Source organism: Heloderma suspectum, chromosome 2, assembly GCF_057233095.1.
Source record: "Heloderma suspectum isolate Gila_16-S chromosome 2, 16-S_ref, whole genome shotgun sequence".
NCBI classification, from domain to species: Eukaryota; Metazoa; Chordata; class Lepidosauria; order Squamata; family Helodermatidae; genus Heloderma; species Heloderma suspectum.
The window spans coordinates 232,005,941-232,025,067 of NC_139459.1; the positions used below are offsets into that span (position 1 = coordinate 232,005,941).

Below are 19,127 nucleotides of genomic sequence, written 5' to 3' on the forward strand. Positions count from 1 at the left end.
GTTTGTATTTCTATATGAAGCATCCAGTTTGTATTTGTGGCTGGTTGGTTTGTTTTTTTAAAAAACACTTCTTTAAGAGCTCAGTCCTATGCATCTTTAGACAGAAAAAGTCCTACAACTCCCAGCATGCCCCAGCCAGCCATGCTGGCTGAAGTTGAGATTTGACTGGAACAGTAAATGAAAGGGGAAACTTCTGTATATATAAAATGGTTATTCTCCTTGTTGGGGTAACTTCCTCATATGACAATGAAGAATCCTTCAATAATGTGTTATTGGCAGCCAAAGATGTTAATAACCAAGAAGTCTAGAATTTCCTGCTGTGTCTTGCTCTGTAGGTATACTCTGTGTTGTGTAAAAAAAAGCGGGGGGAGCCAAAGTTTTCCTCTGTCAAGAAAAACTAAATTCTCTGGCGCATATATTCCATTTTTAAGCAGACTTGGATAATTTTACTCTCTTGACATAACATTCTGCCTCTGCTAGTCATGGGGAGGGCAAAGAAAAGTATCCAATCTTATTTAGTCATTCTTCTGGTTTCTGTAACTTCACCATGCATTTTTCCATTTGCGATCCAAAGGGTAAGCAACTTTCTCTTAAAAAAAAAAAAAAAAAGCCAAGATTGTGAGAAGCATAATTCTGTTATCAATATTGCAGCATTTTATGCTTTTTCTGCACTTGGGTGGAATCATTATATACACACAACCCTGCCCACAAGTTACTGACTGTACCTCACAGTTGCTATAACTTTTTGCTTTGCGGTGTGAATCGGAGGCATTTTTTCTCCTACACCAGCACATTCAGAATGGGCAGAGCAGTCTTCATAATTTACCCAGGTCTTGCCAGAAGAGGCATGTATCATGGCAATAAGGAGGTCCCTGAGGTCATATCATGAAGGTTCACAAAGACCTAATACTGAATTGCTATAGGCCATGATACTTCCCCACACAGAGTGCTCATTAGGTTATTTTAGCTAGGGTATTTCTGGGAGAAATGCATATGACATACATTGTTTTCTATGCCAACTGCAACAGTTTACAAAGTAGACCTTAAGCTGTTTGTAGGTTGATGCTACAGAATATTCTGCTAGTCAGGCTTGATAGGATGATTTCTCTTTGCATTTCATGTTGGTCTTCCTTTGAGACTCAGTGGAAGAGCACCTGCTTTGCATGTGCTCAGATTCAGTCTCTGACATCTCCAGTTAAAAGATGCTGGTAGTAAGTGGTGTGGTCTTCCCCATTAGAAAGACCTCTGCCAAGACTCTGGAGGGCTGCTGTAGTTGGAATAGACTATACTGAGCCACATGGGCAAATACTCTGACCTATAAAAGGCTTCCTATATAAATACTGAGCACAACTGTAGAGTCGCTGCATATGAAGTCTGTTGTTAAGGTACAACTTTTATGTGTAAAGATGACAATAGATTTGACTTCATTCGTGAATACAAAAAAATACTTCACTATAAATGCAGAAACTGCCTTCCATTGAGGAAGGATATGAAAAATATCACCACTTCTTAATTTGAAATGGAAATTCATGGGATACTATTTTTAACTATAGACTATGGACCATGGTTGCTGTTACTTAAGCAGGAGTGTTTCAGTCTTGCTTCCCAGCCTCATTACATATGCAATATGTGGGAATCAATTCATGCAGCTTCCCATTGCCTTTTACCATTGCTTAATAATTAGAGTAATGTGTTCAGAAATAAAACAGACAAGTAACCGTCAATACAGCTTGTGCTCTAAGGAACCTGACCTAGCCTCTGCATATATACTATTGGAAAGCCTAAAGCGATTCCTGTTTAGCTGTCTGTCATGTTGGAATTGTTTCTTTATATTCCCTCCTCTTGAAGTTAGCTTCTCCCCCTGCCCACCACCAATGACTTCGGAATGTACAAAGGGCAATTAAAAGTGCTTCTAGTAGTGTCTAACTTCTTTTGAGTAACTCTTTATTGTAGACTAGATGCTATTTTTAATTGCTTATTAACGTGTTCCCCCTACTGGTGGAAAATTGAAAATAGTTCTCTCTTTCCTTCCCTAAGAACAGAATATTCCTTTAATGTTACTCTTTTGTGAAGCTCCACTGTTCGGCAGGCATTTTGTATAGCATCATGCAAGCCTGTCTCTTCTGTTATCCACCCTGCCTTTCCTCAGATCCTTAGGTCTGCTTTTAAGTTTGATGAGCACAGATTTATTAAACATAATAAAAACTTGTTTAGGGAGCAATCCTATGGCCTCAAGACAGCGGCTAGATGGCCATTGGATATCCTGTTTTCTGGGAACCAACCCGGGAGCCCGTGCTCCAAGGTTGATTCCTGGAGAACTGACCTCCCCCCACTTCTGCACTGCCTCGGAGGGGGCCAGAAAGGGGCATGGCTGGGGGCGTTCCGGGGTGGGAAGATCGTAGTTGCCTGTATGATACATCCAATGTGTCATATAGCAGCCTCCTTCCCCGCTCTGGTCCTGTAGCTAGACAACCGCAATCAGCTGTCTAGCAAAAAAATCAGCGCAGGAGAAGCATGGAAGGAATTATCCCCTCCGTGCTGCTCCTGCCCTGCTTTGGATAGGCGGTCATCTCTGAGTTCAGAGGCGGCCACCTATCTGGATAGGATTGTTCCCTTAGCTAGGAAAAAAAGAGTAGGGGAACAATTCAGTCATACTGCCATCATGTCTATCTGTACATAGGCTAACATTAAAGCATTTTTTCTGTTAATTACTTCTATAATCTTGTGACCCATAGACTCAAGATGTCTCACACAGCTCGAGACCTAGTTCTGCCATGATCTGCAAACTCTTTAATCACATGACATCGACCATATATGCTAAGCTACAATTTCTGGTCTTCAGTAGCAGCTCTGTATGTGTGTCTGTAGGTAGTTATGTGCTGTTGAAAATCACACACCACAAAACCAAGTACCTGTTACCTTGACAACACTGGTTAGGTGAAATTTTCTTCCAATATAGTGGTGTTTTGTAAGTTAATAGAGTTAATAGAGTGATAATGGACAGGACATCTGGTCTAGAGACACCTTTTGGGGATAAATAAAAAATTAAATATGGGTGTATTTTATTTTGGGAGAAGCCAGTGTGTTCATTTGCACACAATGGGTACAATTCATATGTAAACATACACATCCTTTGTCTCTAATCGTCGATGTTTTGGGATGATATTGTGCCTTAATTTTGCAGTTGGGGTGATACAAATTAAATGGAATATGATAAATGAATTATATCAGTGGTGTGGAGAAAATAATTGCTTTCCTAACAAGCAAAATGCTGGGGCTCAAATTTGCTTGGTTGCCATGCCCTCCTGTGTCATCCTACATGTGTTGGGTCTCACCTGTGGTTATTCAAGGCAGACGGTAAGACAATTTCTTATGTTCATTTGCTGGTCTTCGTGTTTCAGGACCAAACCCTGATACTGAAAACAGGTGCTGGGCCCTAATAAACTCTGCTTCAAATTAAATCACCTAAAATGGTTAAAAAAAACTTGCATTATCCTTTTCCCCAATAAAATCTACAGGAAAAAATATTTTCACAATATGTAATGCAATATATGTCAGCATCACTGTTTCTGCAGACACCTCCCTTGGTGCCTGCAATGCTCCATGCTCCTGATTTTTTTAATGATTTAAAAAAATTGTGGGGCTGGCATAGTGCAATGCGAAGTACCAGCCTTCAGCACTATCTTTATTTCTAAGAATGCCTCTAGCCAGAGAAGCATTCTTAGAAAATAAAAATGGCAGGTGGCTGTATTCCAGATCTTTGTTTTGAAGTATGCTTAGCCACCCAGAAAATAAAAGGTAAGCTGGAGGTGGTAAGGAGGGCGGGGCTAGCTAGCAGGGGTATGTTTTCCCTGTATGTGTGTTTCTCTTCACATCACCAGTTTGCCTTATATGAAATGGGATATTCTGTTGTGCTTTGTGAAGGAAAGTAAGTGACTTGGCATTTGTGGATCAGACCGCATCCCTGCCTTCCACTCAAGTTCCTTGGTCAAGTTACTCATCTCTGAGCTGCATCAATCTGTCTTCTGTGAAATGGGTGTTGAACAAAGAATTGTGGGCTCAAAAGAGTGTTTCTGTGTTTTGGAGCTCAGACCTCACTTTTGCCTTATACTTAGCTTCTTGGGCAAGTTTCTTTTGTTATCACCTCATCACTTTGCCTTCTGGGAAATGGGTGTACTGTTACTGGTCACATGACTCACATCCACCTTGGCAGCCATTTTGTGAGAGCACCCATGGCATACTCTGAAGATTCCAAATGTGCCCACTGGCCTAAAATGGCTGGGGAACCCTGCCACAGGATGTTGTGGAGTTCATAGCAATAAGGATACAGCAGGGATATGCTTAGGATGGGCAAAAAATTACCTCGTTATTACCTCATTATTACCTCAACTGCACAAGAAATTCTTCCAGAAACTGAGTAGACGTGATGGATAGTAGTATTAGTATTCTGTTGTTCCAGTCCTGTGGACACCCTTCTGCCTCATTCACGTGTGTATTCCCGTCCCCTGGGCTTGGAGCTGAACATACTAATAACAAGGTGATACTACTGTTCTTAAAATGTAATAACTAATTTCCAAACGGTGTCCGTTACTTCTACATAAGATATAGTTGTAGTTGGCATTTGCAAAGTGGTGCAGATACCAGCTTTTGTGAATGGCATACCATATAACACCTATTTCTCATCTGTAGTTTATGGTGCCTTTAACCCTGGTTAGAGGTAGGTTTGTGGCTCCCTGCTACTACTGCAAAATAATCACCGTTCTGTTTCCCTCACGTTTTAGCCCACATGGTCCATTACATTAGGCAGCGGAAGAAAGATCTCTGTTGTCAATAATCTTCACTAGTAAAATGGATGGTGCTGTCCGAGAGCGCAGAGTACTGGCGATGCTTCAGTGCTCGAGTTCGGGAGGGCGGGGGGCTTCCTGGGCAGAATAGGTGGAGAGAAGGGGAGTTCTGAACGATGTGGCCCTGTCTAAAGTCGAGCCTCATCCTCCCGCCCGCCCAAGAAACCCTTCCACCTTGGTCTGAAATGTCAAGGATAAAGCCGGCATGGTTTTTTCCCCGCTGCGCTTCCGCCTTCGCGGCCCCTCGCCAGTTACGCCATCGCCGCTGTGTCTCGGAGGTGAGCGAGCGTTTATGGGCAAAGTCCTCTGCGCCAGAAGGCGAACAAAGGCTCCCTCTGCCGTCCCGTCCTTTCTTTCCGGGCCGCGTCCTGTTTAAAGAATACTGATTGGGCTGGGAGAACAAGGGCACGGCTTATCACACGATCTTCTTCTCCGGGGGGCGGCGCGCCGGGGAGCAGAAACTGGTCTTCGCTTCTTTTCCAGTGCGCACTTGACCACAGCCTTCCCCAGCCCGGTGACCTCCAAAATGTGTAGGCCTACAACTCCCATAATCCCCCAGCTTGCTATGCTGGCTGAGGGGACATGGGGGTTGTAGTCCCACACATCTGGAGGGCACCAGGTTGGGGAAGACTGCTTTCCCACCTTTGTAGAGGCTGGAATTGCACTAAGGGCGTGTTTCCCCCCCCGAGAGTGTTGGCTTTTCTGTGTGTCAGTGACACACTTCTATGGTTGCTGCTGGGGAAAGTGAAACGCCACCGGGCACTCGGCCCTGGGGAACAATAATTTTTATGATTGAGCGCCAACGGCGTGCTCGGCTAGCAAGAGGTAGGAGTTGTGTGACACACATAGTGCAGCCATATACTTTTCCGAGCAAGCGCAACTGTGTTGGCAGCAGTAAATGTGGGCGCTGATGTCTTTCTGGGGCGGGAGGGGGAGGGTTTCGAGATCAGAAGTGGACTAGGGAGGGATGATGCATTCTGGCAAGTAGCAGGAGTGAGTCTGCTCTGTGAGAAGGGGGGGAGGGCGGGCAGGGCGCAGTTCCTACAGTCCTATGAAACGGCGCTTTGGGGAGGCAGCAGAGAGCCCTTCTTCCACGCATCCTCCTCCCCATGGGACTGCAGCTCCTCAACTCCCCTCCCCACCCTCTTGAGCTACTGCGTTCCCACTGCCCCTCTCGATGACACTGGTAAAACAATCCCGCCCTGCTTCCCGTCCCAGGGTTTCTCACTGAAGGGGGCGTGGCCCGGAGATAAGGGGACCTGACGCGAGGCGTGGCTTGTTGCGCGATGACGTAACGCGCCGCGCGGTGAGGTCAGTGTAGCGACGCCGTTGCTGGTCCCGCTGCCCGCCGCTCGCTCTGCCCTGCTCGGCTTGCTGTGGTCTCCGACCCTCCCTACGGAGTGCGGCGCTTTCTCTTCAGCCAGGACCCTGCAGGATTTGGCCTGGCAGGAGCTTAGTGGCAACACGGCTTGGTCCGCCTCTTCGTTTGGCGTCAGGTACGAGCTGGGCCGGGTCGGGAGCGGTTGCGGGGGTTGGTATTCTCCTTGTTCAGTTACGTTCTCTTGCCGGCGTAACCCGCATTGCGTAATGTGACCGTTGCGTCAGGCGGATTACGCATTTTGCGCGGAGGCCTATTGCGCAAAGGTCTTAGGCGACCCTTTTCCATTTACGCTGTCTGTGGATGGGATTCTCCCTAGTGTCCCGTGCTGCTGGAGGGCGCGCCTTTCTCCTTCTGTACTTAGGCATTTTTCGCACGTCTTGGTTGAGTTCTACGCCGGGTTGTTGCGTAGGACGTGGCTCGCTATTTTGCACGGTTACGCGGATTGCGGTAGATGGCTTGGAAGGTTTATAGCGGCTGCGGCGTTTGCGTAAGAGCTTCTTCGCTACTCCCTGTAGGGTACGTGCGTGTCGTAAGTATGCCTGTGCCCTCCGCGCGTACCGCTGTGAAACCGGCGTACCTTGTGGACGCGCTCCGCGCCGTCCTCGCGCCTTCGGGCTGGTGGCTGCCTGGGTATGCGCCTGTGCGCGCGCGAGGGGGAGTAGCGGAGTGCCTCTGCGTAGGGGTGTCCGGCTCCGGTGCGCGGGTGGCGCAGCGAGCGAGCCTGGGCGGGGCGGGTGCTGATGGTACTTCCTGCCGCCGCCATTTTGTCATCGAGCAGGAGGGGAAGCGGCGGTAGTAGCGGCCGCGGCTCCGGTACGGAGGGCGGCCGGCGGGCGGGCGGTATCAGCAGCAGCAGCAGCAGCAGCTTGGGAGGGGACTGACTGGCTGACTCGTTCCTTCCTCGAAGTACCGCGCACCAGGCGACTCCGCCTCTTCGCACCGTGCCCTGTCCTGCCTGCCAAAGGTTGCGGTTCCTCTAGGCCTGGCCGGCCGCTGGTCCTACCGTAGCGCCGCCCCCACCTGGCATTTCAGGAGCAGCTCTGGCTGTGCCTTGGCTCCCAGTGACTCCCTGCGAGTGGAGGCCTTGTTGGCTGGCTTCTTGGCTCGAACTGGTACATATTTTGACTTCCAACGTTTCTCTTTTGTAGCCTAAGAGAGGCCGAAGGATGCGCGGCAAACGGTATCCCGCCTAGCAAGGCCGCAGCCGGCGGTCGTATAAAAAAGAAACCGATCTTACTTTTGACCAGATTCGGACCGCTGCCAGGAGTTGGCCCCTTAACTCTCCATTTTAAGCTCCAGTTTGTCTCCTCTGAAGTATCTCTTAGGTGTTCACCACATGTAACCACTCTCTCCCCGCCCCGTCTTCTTCTCTTGCCCTCAGGAAAATCGCTTAGTTCTAAAGCAGTTCCATATAGTTCACTGGGATCTAAATATAGACATAGATTATAATAAAAGTGTCTCTTTAGAAAAGGACCCAGTAGAAACTGAGCACCTAATTAAGGTGCGTTTGGCGTTCCTTAACTTTTAAAGGGTAGCATTCTTAGCAGATCTTCTATAGAACTTTAGTTGAATAGAAGTGGAAATTCTGGCATATAGCCTGTTCTATCACTTGCTAAAACAATTGTAAAACTTGTGAAATTATCTCATTTTATTTAGGCCACTTGCTAGTATTTGTATATATGGGTATTTAATAAATGTATAATGTAGGGCAACAGTGGCTTTTGTAATGTGCATAACAGTTATGATAAAATTAGTGTTCAATTTTCGCTGTTTCTCTTTACCTGGAGGCTTGACCTGTTGTAATTTTAGATAGCTAATAAAGTTTATAATAATTTCCCCCAAAGATTTTGATCAGTATTGCTAGTAGATCCTTCATACTAAATGTCATAAGCTGCTTTGGGGACAAATCAGTGCTTTAGCTTGTAAGTAACTTAAGTGATAACAGAATTAAACCAAAAATGCTATATAGTCTATTAATTTAAAACTGAAGTCAGTGTGGATTCAGAGTGCAAACTGTTATATTACATTCATGCAGATGGATTTCACTGGCTGTAGGCATAGACCTGGTTTGCATGTAACAACTACTTATGGGTTGTTTAAACCATTTGTAGCTATGAGTGAGCATGCTGCCTCCCAACTAACTTGCAAAACATTCCTGGGTTTTTGAGGGAGAAACAACCCAGAGTTTTAACCTATGGTTTGTGGAGTTAAACTCTTGAGTAGTTTCTCCCTCAACAGTCCAGAGTTCTGGGTTCGCCTATCGCAACAAATAACCAAGGAATGGTTCCTGGGTTGTTAAGCAAAGCAGAAGTGACGACCATGCAGGAGGCAGCTTGTTCTGGCGTGACCCCAGCTAATTGCAGATTGTTTAATCTAGTTAGCTGTTACATGTGAACCAGGTCTCTGGGTTGTTTCTCCCTCAGTAACTCAGCATGCTAGGTTTAGACATCACAGTGGAAACAAAGCAGAAGCAGCAAGTGGTCAGGAGGCCTTGCTTGCTCTCGCACTTGCTTGCTCTCGCGCAGACCCAACAACCCATGGTTTAAACCAATGGGTAGTTGACGTATGAACTGTGCCAGTGTTTTGCACCACCCTGATCTGCATGGGTTTTCTCCCTGCATAGTTTTTTTTTACCTTGTATGATAGCAATTGAGTGCTTTGGCCCTCTTGATTTTTATTAGAGGATTCTGTTTTGATGAGGCATCTGTCTTGTCTATAGGAAGACTGGAACTGGACAAGAGTAGCTTGTGCTATAAAACTACTGGAATGTTCCCTGGTCCCAACAGCTGCCACAATCCCAGCTTGAAGGAGGCTTGGATTCAAATATGCTTGTGAAGCAAGCAGCTATCCCTGTAATAGGACCATCCAGCTGGTGTGTTGTGCTTCTCAGTTCTCCTTCCTCCCTTGCCCCACCCACACCAGAGATTATAGTAGCAGAAGGGATGAACGGAGTATAAGTGACACATCCAAATTAGTTTGCTACTGCCGGTGGCATCAGCTGATCTTTGTGTACGCTACACTGGAGAACCAGTGGCTGCACGTTCCTTAATGAGTTTCCTGAAACAGAAGCTGCTGCCCTGGATCATGTAACTACGATGTGGAAGAGGTTTCCTGCTTCCATAAAAAATGTTGCTCCAGTATGTAGTGCTTGGATTCGCCAATAGCCATCTTTATGATTGTCAGACATTAAAAATTCTTATCTAGACTCCATGGACTGTGTGAGTACTCATGAGGAGAACCTCACAATGGCAAGAGTAGAACTGTTCTTAGAATCACAGTCTGTGCCTTGTCATATATGTGGCTTTGCCTCATATAGATAACTACTCCATCTGCAGGATTCCAACTAATCAGAGGTAGTATTTCCTGCCATTTATTGCGACTCAACTAAAAGCTGCTTCACACACAACCTTTTTCCTACAGAAGTGTAACAAAGAAAACGTGTATGCTGTCTTGCATGTTTTTACTTTATGTACACATGTTTAGAATTGGCAATGTTTTACATTTTTCGAATGTGCGTAAAGCAAAATACACTTCTGACTTTCATACATGGCAATGTATATGGTTTATCTATACTTCCATGTATGAAAGGGGTAATGGGTGAAGCAGACTTGATATAGGTAAATATATTCTTGTCCTCAGATGCATAATGTGGTTCAAATCTGTGACTTTGACTTCATGCAAACGCCCCTTTTTGCTTTCCTGTATTTTCTCCTCAGAATTTGGTCACTTGAAATGTTGACTATTAGCACAGATTACTTATACTCATTTGCGGTTCCTGTTCATTATGTTAATCTAGTGCAAAGAGGTGGCAATGATAGAGTTGGAATTAGTATGGCTTCTGATATGCAGGCGGTGGTGTAGGTGGATCTGTTAGGTGAACACTTAGTAGTTAAAATGTTAGTAATTTGCAGGGGGCATAGCTGGAGGATGTTTAAAGTACACCCTTTCACATGTACATGACTTCTGATGCTGTAATCTTTATTCAGTGCAGAGTTATCTGCTAAGTTGCCCTCTGCTGTTCCTTGCATAGTTCTTGTTCTGAAGTAACGTTACTAGTTGTACTCATTCTGCTATGGATGGATTTTCAGCTGGATCTCCAAGACTCTTTAAAATACTGGCTATACTGTTGTGCTTTTTCTTGGTAGAAATCATGGGTTATGTAAAAGTGTAACAGTTTTGCACTTTTATATGAGAATTTAGTGGTTGTAGGAGTTCGGATTTCTGTCACATTGCTTTATATCCACTGAGCTTTGCCTAAAGGTGGTTTTTCCTAAATCCTTAGGGGATGGAGGGCTATTCTGTTCTTCCCTTTGAGGTGTCCTCTTTTTTCTTTGTTGCCCTTCCTGCTTATTGCCTGGGGTTTTTTTCTAGTGAGGAAAGGAATGTTTTTTTCAGCCTGCAGTTTTATGTTTTAGGTTTAATTACCAAGGCACATCGTCTTTTTCCATCCCTGCATTATGAATAAATAAACTCAAATTGTCCCAATCTGCTATCACCATCAGAAGTGAGCTTGTTACTTCCCAGTACAGGCATTTCCCTTTTTCTCATTTCTCAGGGGCCATCCAGTTCTCTTGTTCCTTTTAGGGAGAAATAAAAGGTAGCCATGACTACATGAAAAGCTCTAAATGCTAGTACTGAAAACATGAAAATAGAGAATTTCTCCTAGAAACAACTAAGTTGATTCCAAAGATACACTGGGGACAAATTGTGCTAACCCCGCCCCCTCACATAAGCTGTGTAAGGTGGGAACTGGGCAGTCATGCAAGAATTCAACAGCAATTTCCCTTTTCATGAAAGGGGACATTCGATCTTGAATGAGTTCATGGCTCAAGTGAGTAATTGCTCATGTGAGCAGTTCTTTTTTCTCAAGTCAGCTGACTCTGCGCTTCATTATTAGCAAAAATGCAGTTCTTCATAACTTCTACTTGATAATGTGGTCTAGGTCTGCCAGTTTTTCAGCTCTAGCTTTGTGTAGCCATCACTTTTTAACAAACAAATGCCTCTTCAGGAGGACCAAGAATGGTTGTCTCACGGCACTGAGACAGTAGTTCTGTCTTGTTTTGTGGGACTAGATTTCTCTTGATAAGAGGATCTTCCCAACATTCTTTTCTACTAATCAACCAAATGTTTTTCACACGTCTCTTATGCTGGGTAGGTTCTGGACTAGGAAATGGCTCTGTTTCTGATGCATTCTTATTCATGTGACTCTGATGTAGTTTTTCCCACATGGAGTTCTCATGCTGTTCAAGATAGCTTTGTACCACTGACTGAAAATAGGCTCTTGCAGGGGCCTCCGCACATAGTTTTTTTCCAAAGCGGCCTCATACAAAGAGGCTACAACTTGCAACTATGAACTGCTACCTAAGCCCTCAGGTCAGTGAGCTACTGAATAAAGTACAGCTGGTGAGACCACAGATGCCTCTTCAGTCTCTGTAAATATCTGCCTTGTCTGTACAGGGAGATAACTGATCGGTTTGACACCGAAGGAGTTAGTATTTGTATTTGCTTAATCTCTATTTAGTCTACAGGAATTGCTTATCTTAGACGTCCATGTGGGAAGCCTTGGTATGGAATTGGAGGAGTACTACCTAAATCAGTATAATATATTTCAAAGCATGTTAGCTTTCAGGGAAATGTTCTCAGTTTTGGCCATATATGGCAGGATTAATTAAATGTGTTAAATCAGTTTCAGAGGAATTTGTTAAAGTATTTTGTCCAAATGTAGTCTTGGAAACAACTGATTCTTACTGTGCTAAATATATAACAGCTTGCATTTATGCTGGTTGTATAGTAAATATTAAATTAGAAGAAGGTAAAGGCTTGAAGATACCCATAATGCAGCTGACAGATTGGTTTGGGCAAGATGAGAACATTTGCAGGGCATATGTGGTTGTGTGTGTATCTTAATGTTTATATCATCCTTGCCCAGCCTACTGGCTAGGGATGATGGGGACTGTGTCCCAACACATCTGGAGGGCACCAGGTTGGTGAAGGCTAGTCTACATTGTTTCAAAAGAGATCATTTGTATTTTGAGTTAAACTGAGGTTTTCTGTAGCCTTGCTCCTGAGAGCCCTTCAGACTTGATGAAGCATCAACGTTGTTATGCTGTAATATCACCTTTATGTTCTACCATGGTGGCTGACACTGATCCATGACTGGTAGTTTTCACTTATCTGCTTCGAGGCTAATTAAGATGTCAGTGTTAACATTTTGATTGTCTCAGAGATGCAGTGCAGATGCAAATTGAAAATGACAATGTTCAGCTCACTCATTTTGCTGTTTTTGCCCTGATAAAATACTATTTGAACAGCTATAGCATGATTTTCTAATAAAATCTTAATTTGCATTCCTCGTTATGATTTCAACGCTATGTTGAACTCCAAAATTTTAGATGAGTCATTGCTGAGTCGTTACAGGTCCCTCTCCAATGGTTATGGATTCCAAAAGGTTTTCTAGATTATAATTCATTGCAGTTATATAATCACAGACACTGCAGAGTACTAGATATGAATTGTGTGAAACAGGAATAGAATCTGAAAAATTATGAGACTTAATTCCTTCATACTTTTAATATTTATCAATATATTTTAAGATCTGGGTGCAGAAGAATTCTGGTCCTTTCCCTTGAAGATCATCCTTTTATTTCACAGCGAGAATACAAGGTTGTTCACTTTACTCAGACACTATTTACAGAGAGCTGAGGAACATGTTAGGTGCAGTATGCTTTACACAGTGAACGGAAGCATAACTGTAGAGGGCTTTGAAAAACATGAAACATAAAAGCAAAGCTTGCCTTGCTAGCTGGCCTCTGAGTCCAGTTTTACAGTGCTATATATTACCAAGACACCTACTGAATGTGTATGGAACTGTGACGGTATAGATGGTCTGGGTGGGCCAGCAAGCGCCAACATCATTCCCGGATCTCATTTGGCTTTGTGCCAATCTTCTTTGCCTCTGTTTGCTGCCTCATCTGCCCTCTTACCTCAGACGCCTGCTTCCTCTGATTTCCTTCAGTCCTATTCAGATGTCGTCTATTTCTGCGGCCATGTTCCTATAAAGTTCATCATGGAAATTTGGTTTGGATATTGGTGATTCCTTGCATAATGAAGAGGGGTTTGTTTGCAAAATAGAAACATGCCCCCCCCCCCCAGTCCTGCACAGCTACTTCTTCCAGACAGCTGTGCTGCTGGCTTATCTTTCTGTATTCATATTTATTCTTAACACTTCCTTTCCACATTTGTAAAGCAAATCAGTATTTTTCCTTTTGCTTAGTGAAGTTAGGACAAGTTCCTTGTCAGATAAACTTTTAACTTCTCAGCATGAACACACTCGTTTTGACATGGGGGTAAACTTTAGGTTAATGGCTAGTGTCTTAATGGTATTGAAGGCTTGGTGCCCTTGACTCCCTTAAAGTGGTTTATACCCAAACAGTTCTGGGGGTTTAGCGGTTTTTCCTCCAGGTGAAAGGTCACTAGTTCCCCAAATACACCCTGTTGTGTTATTCTCTTGGTTTTCTAACTCTCCGTCGTGCACTAGTGCAGCTATTAGCCGGAAAAGACAGATATGAAATATTGTTATTGTGGGATACAAGTGGGATTTGTGACAAAATGTCAAGTAGAAGAGGAGGAATCCCCTCCCCTGTTTCAGTCTTAGAAAGTAGTGTCTGGTTTGGTCTTTAATTATCTTTCTCATAATACCAGCGATTTATGAAGTTGGCTATTTATATAATCTTAAAACATGTGTTGTTGCTGTTCAGTCGTTCAGCCGTGTCCAACTCTTCGTGACCCCATGGACCATAGCACGCCAGGCCTTCCTGTCCTGCGTTCTCTCCCGGAGTGTGCTCAACTTCATATTCATTGCATCCGTGATACTATCTAGCCATCTCATCCTCTGCCGTCCCCTTCTCCTTTTGCCTTCAATCTTTCCCAGCATCAGGGTCTTTTCCAGAGAATTTTCTCTTCGCATCAGGTGGCCAAAATATTTGAGCTTCAGCTTCAGTATCTGTCCTTCCAATGAGCAGTCAGGGTTGATTTCCTTGAGGATTGACTGATTTGACCTCCTTGCAGTCCAAGGGACTCGTAGCAGTCTTCTCCAGCACCACAGTTAGAAAGCATCAGTTCTTCGGTGCTCAGCCTTCCTTATAGTCCACTCTCACAGCCATACATTACTACTGGGAAAATCATAGCTTTGATTAGATGGACCTTTGTCAGCAAGGTGATGTCTCTGCTTCTTCCGATGCTGTCAAGGTTTGCCATAGCTTTCCTCCCAAGGAGCAAGTGTCTTTTAATTTCAAGGCTACAGTCACCGTCTGCGGTGATCTTGGAGCCCAAGAAAGTAAAATCTGTCACTGCTTCCATTTCTTCCCCTTCTATATGCCAGGAAGTGATGGGGCCAGATGCCATGATCTTCGTTTTTTTAATGTTGAGTTTCAAACCAGCTTTTGCACTCTCCTGTTTCACCCTCAACAAGAGCCTCTTGAGATCCTCTTCGCTTTCTGCCATTAGGGTGGTATCGTCTGCATATCTGAGGTTGTTGATAATTCTCCCAGCAATCTTAATTCCGACCTGTGATTCATCCAAACCGGCGTTTCTCATGATGTACTCTGCATATAAATTAAATAAGCAGGGCGACAATATGCAGCCTTGTCATACTCCTTTCCCAATTTGGAACCACTCGGTTGTTCCATGTCTGGTTCTTACTGTTGCTTCTTGACCCTCGTACAGGTTTCTCAGGAGACAGGTAAGGTGGTCTGGTACTCCCATCTCTTCAAGAATTGGCCACATTTTGTTGTGATCCACACAATCAAAGGCTTTAGCGTAGTCAATGAAGCAGAAATAGACGTTTTTCTGGAATTCTCTTGCTTTCTCCATGATCCAGAGAAAGTTGGCGATTTGATCTCTAATTCCTCTGCCTCTTCGAAACCCAGCTTGTACTTCCGGTAGTTCTCGGTTCACATGCTGCTGAAGCCTAGCTTGTAGGTTTTGGAGCATCACCTTGCTGGCATGTGAAATGAGCGCAATTGTGCGGTACTTTGAGCACTCTTTGGCATTGCCCTTCTTTGGAATTGGAATGTAAACTGACCTTTTCCAGTCTTGTGGCCATTGTTGAGTGTTCCAAATTTGTTGGCATATTGAATGCAGCACTTTAACAGCATCATCTTTTAGGATTTTAAATAGCTCAGCTGGAATACTGTCATCTCCGCTAGCTTTGTTGTTAGTAATGCTTGCTAAGGCCCACTTGACTTCACTCTCTAGGATGTCTGGCTCAAGTTCAGTGAGCGCACTATCATGGCTATCAGGGACATTAAGATCTTTCCTGTATAGTTGTTCTGTGTATTCTTTCCACCTCTTCTTAATTTCATCTGCTTCTGTTAGGTCCCTGCCTTCTTTGTCCTATATCATGCCCGTCTTTGCACAAACGTTCCCTTGAGATCTCCGATTTTCTTGAAGAGGCATGGACAGGCATGGGCGAATTTAATTCAGGTGACCATCATATCTACTACTGTGGGCAAGAATCCCTTAGAAGAAATGGAGTAGCACTCATAGTCAACAAAAGGGTGGGAAAAGCAGTACTGGGGTACAATCTTAAAAACGATAGAATGATCTCAGTACGAATCCAAGGCAAACCATTCAACATCACAGTAATTCAAGTCTATGCCCCAACCACTGATGCTGAAGTTGAGGTTGATCGGTTCTATGAAGACTTACAACACCTTCTAGAACTAACACCAAAAAAAGATGTCCTCTTCATCATAGGGGATTGGAATGCTTAAAGTAGGAAGTCAAGAAATCACCGGGATAACAGGCAAGCATGGCCTTGGTGTACAAAATGAAGCAGGGCAAAAGCTAATAGAGTTTTGCCAAGAGAACACGCTGATCATAGCAAATACTCTTTTCCAACAGCACAAGAGACAACTCTACACATGGACATCACCCGATGGTCAATATCGAAAACAGATTGATTATGTCCTTTGCAGCCAAAGATGGAGAAGCTCTATACAGTCAGTAAAAACAAGAGCTGGAGCTGACTGTGGCTCAGATCATGAGCGTCTTGTTGCAAAATTTCGGCTTAAATTGAAGAATGTAGGGAAAACCACTAAACCGTTCAGGTATGACCTAAATCATATCCCTTATGAATATACAGTGGAGGTGAGGAATAGATTTAAGGGATTAGACCTGATAGACAGAGTGCCTGAGGAACTATGGACGGAGGTCCGTAACATTGTTCAGGAGGCAGCAACTCAATCTATCCCAAAGAAAAAGAAATGCAAGAAAGCCAAGTGGCTGTCTGATGAAGCTTTACAAGTAGCTGAGGAAAGAAGGCAAGCGAAAAGCAAGGAAGAAAGGGGAAGATATATCCAACTGAATGCAGAGTTCCAGAGACTAGCAAGGAGAGACAAGAAGGCCTTCTTAAATGAACAATGCAAAGAAATCGAGGAAAACAACAGAATGGCAAAAACATGTGTACCTCTCCTTATCTCTGAGAAGTTGCAATTCAAGCTAGTAGTCTGAATTGTTAAACTGAATGACTGAAAAATATTGCATACTGAAAGAACTGTTACCAATTGTCTTCTAGACATGTGTACAAACTTGTGCACATTCTCAAGATACACATTTGTACATAAGTATTTGACCTGCAATACCTGAGCAAAACAAAGCATACTTTATAACATTGAAATCACACTTATATGTAAAAAAAAAAATTGGAATCATTGTGAAGATTTAAAGAAAATAGCATGCATTTCCCTTACGTTGTTTAAGAAAAAAACAAAGGTACTAAACTGTTGATAGAATAATATATTTTAGCAACCCAGTGAACTGAACATGATATGCAGACCGCTCATCTGCAGCTTCGAAACTATCAAACTTGCTTAACATTGTATTTGTAATTGGTATCCATTGATTGTTACTAGTGAACTAATGAAATGGAAAATTTTACACAGAAAAATACAGCAGTGGAAAAGTTCTGGGAAAGTTTTAAAGTTCTTCTAAAGACCTTGGCACGTATAGTACTAAGCTCTGAAAGAGGGTTGTAAGATTTCCAAATAGTTTAACAGCATTAATTTAATGTCCTGTCATCTACAGTTAATTCAGATGATCTTACGTTAATTCCATGCAGGTGAGTGTGTAGAATTCCTCTAGGTGAGTGAATGGGCAGGGAAAGGTGGGACAGAATGATCTCCGTCCCCAGCTTGCTGCTTCCATACTGGCTGTAGAGGAAGTACAGCCGTTTCCTCTGCAGCCAATACAAGGGCCAAGCAAGCTGGGGACAGAGCAAGCTTTCCCTCCTTTGCCACCCACTGTACTATTCACCTAGTTTTTACTCCAAGGGGTCCTCTTAGGAGTAAAGAACGGGCAAGTAAAAAAATTGTGTAGGCAAGCGGGGGGGGGGGGGGCTAGTGCAGAATGCAGCAGCTTGGGTGTTGTCAGGAGCTGCCCCCTTTCTGCATGCAACTCTTTTGCTGAGGGAACTGCACTGGCTGCCTGTTCACTTCTGGGCCAGGTTTAAGGTACAAAGCCCTAAACAGCTTGGGACCAGGATACCTGAGAGAGCGCCAACTTCTTGACCTCAGTGACTGGGCAGGTTGGTAATTAGAGGACATATTCCTGGTGGTTCCACATGGATCCATGGGCTGAATGGAGTCCACCAGGAAAGAGCCTTCACTGTGGTGGCACCCTTCCTGTGGAATTCCCTGCCTTTGGAGGTCCTTCGAGTACCTCCTGAAGACATTGTTATTTTGAGAGGCCTTCCTTGTGTGACCAGCCATGGTTTATTAAATTTAACCTTATTGGAATTTGTGTTTTTAAAAAACGTTTGAACTGTTTTAACCTGGTGTTTTATTCATTTACCTTTGCTGTTCACCGTTCTGAAATCTTCTGATGTGGACCAGTATATAAATATTGTAAATAAATAAACTTCTGCTGGTCAGTTATTTTTCTTATGTTGTTTTCCTTAATTAGCCTGGCACTTTTAAAAACCTGTTAAGAAGTTATGGACTTTCACAAGATGTGTTAGTGTAGTCATAATTGTTGTTGGCTGTATTTTCCTAAACCAGCCTGAGATTGATTGAGCATTGATCTTTTTCCAACTTGCCACTATAAATTTTTTTGCTGGTGTACGTTCATATTCAGAGGTTATATTCTCAACCTCTTTCTTATAAAGTTAAACTGTGTGTTATGATTTGAAAGTAGGGAATCCATCTTCCCGGTGATCCCTTTTGTATTTTCTACCACTACAAATAATTCAAATTCAGTTTATACCTTCATTAAAATATCTTTTCATATGTTTCACTACTACTCTTCTTTGGGAAAAATTTAAAAAGAGGTGATCTGTTTCCTCTCATTTTGTTAACCACTTCCTAACAAGACAGAACATGGTAATCTGTAACTACATCTACAATTGTGGTTGTTTTACATTCACACCATAAAGAGATATCTCCAAGCATCTGTGGATTAACAAACTGTTCATTAGGGAATACTTTAGAATACACAGGGCTGTCTCTGATGTATATCTAGTCTATTGAATGGGTAGGTTGAATAGTTCGGTAGGAGAGTAGCTGAAGCGGTTGACCAGTAGCACCCCTATCAGCCTCTTCCCCTCTTGAGGAGACTTCCTAGGATCATAGGTGGTGAAAAAGTCAAATTAAATTTGACAGAGTAGACAGACATGCATGAAGACCACTGAGGTGGTAGTAAAGGTCGATATCTGCTAACTTCCCTCTAGTGCAGAAGTTTTAAGTGGTTAATAGATTATAACTTAGGCTTGCAGACCCATAGAGTAAATCTGCTGCTTGCTTTAATGTCTTTGCTAGATCCTTTGTTGATAAAGTTGCTGAAATTGAGTCTGATTTGGATGCTGTAGTTAAAACAGAAATCCAAGTCAGATGTGTAATGGAATGGCG

General features: G+C 43.5%; 1 protein-coding gene across 8 annotated transcripts in view; it reads left to right on the forward strand.

Moving 5' to 3' along the window:
- The first annotated feature begins 6,158 nt into the window (after positions 1-6,158).
- BRD4 (bromodomain containing 4) overlaps positions 6,159-19,127 on the forward strand; it is a 128,398-nt gene continuing 115,429 nt past the window's right edge. For 5 of the 8 annotated variants that reach the window (XM_084838409.1, XM_084838406.1, XM_084838408.1 and 2 more), the window contains exon 1: positions 6,159-6,340. The gene's annotated coding sequence lies outside the window, so the exon portion shown is untranslated. Of the gene's footprint in view, positions 6,341-6,991; positions 7,338-19,127 lie in introns of those variants that run through there. The other 3 variants (XM_084838407.1, XM_084838412.1, XM_084838413.1) reach the window with 1 other exon arrangement.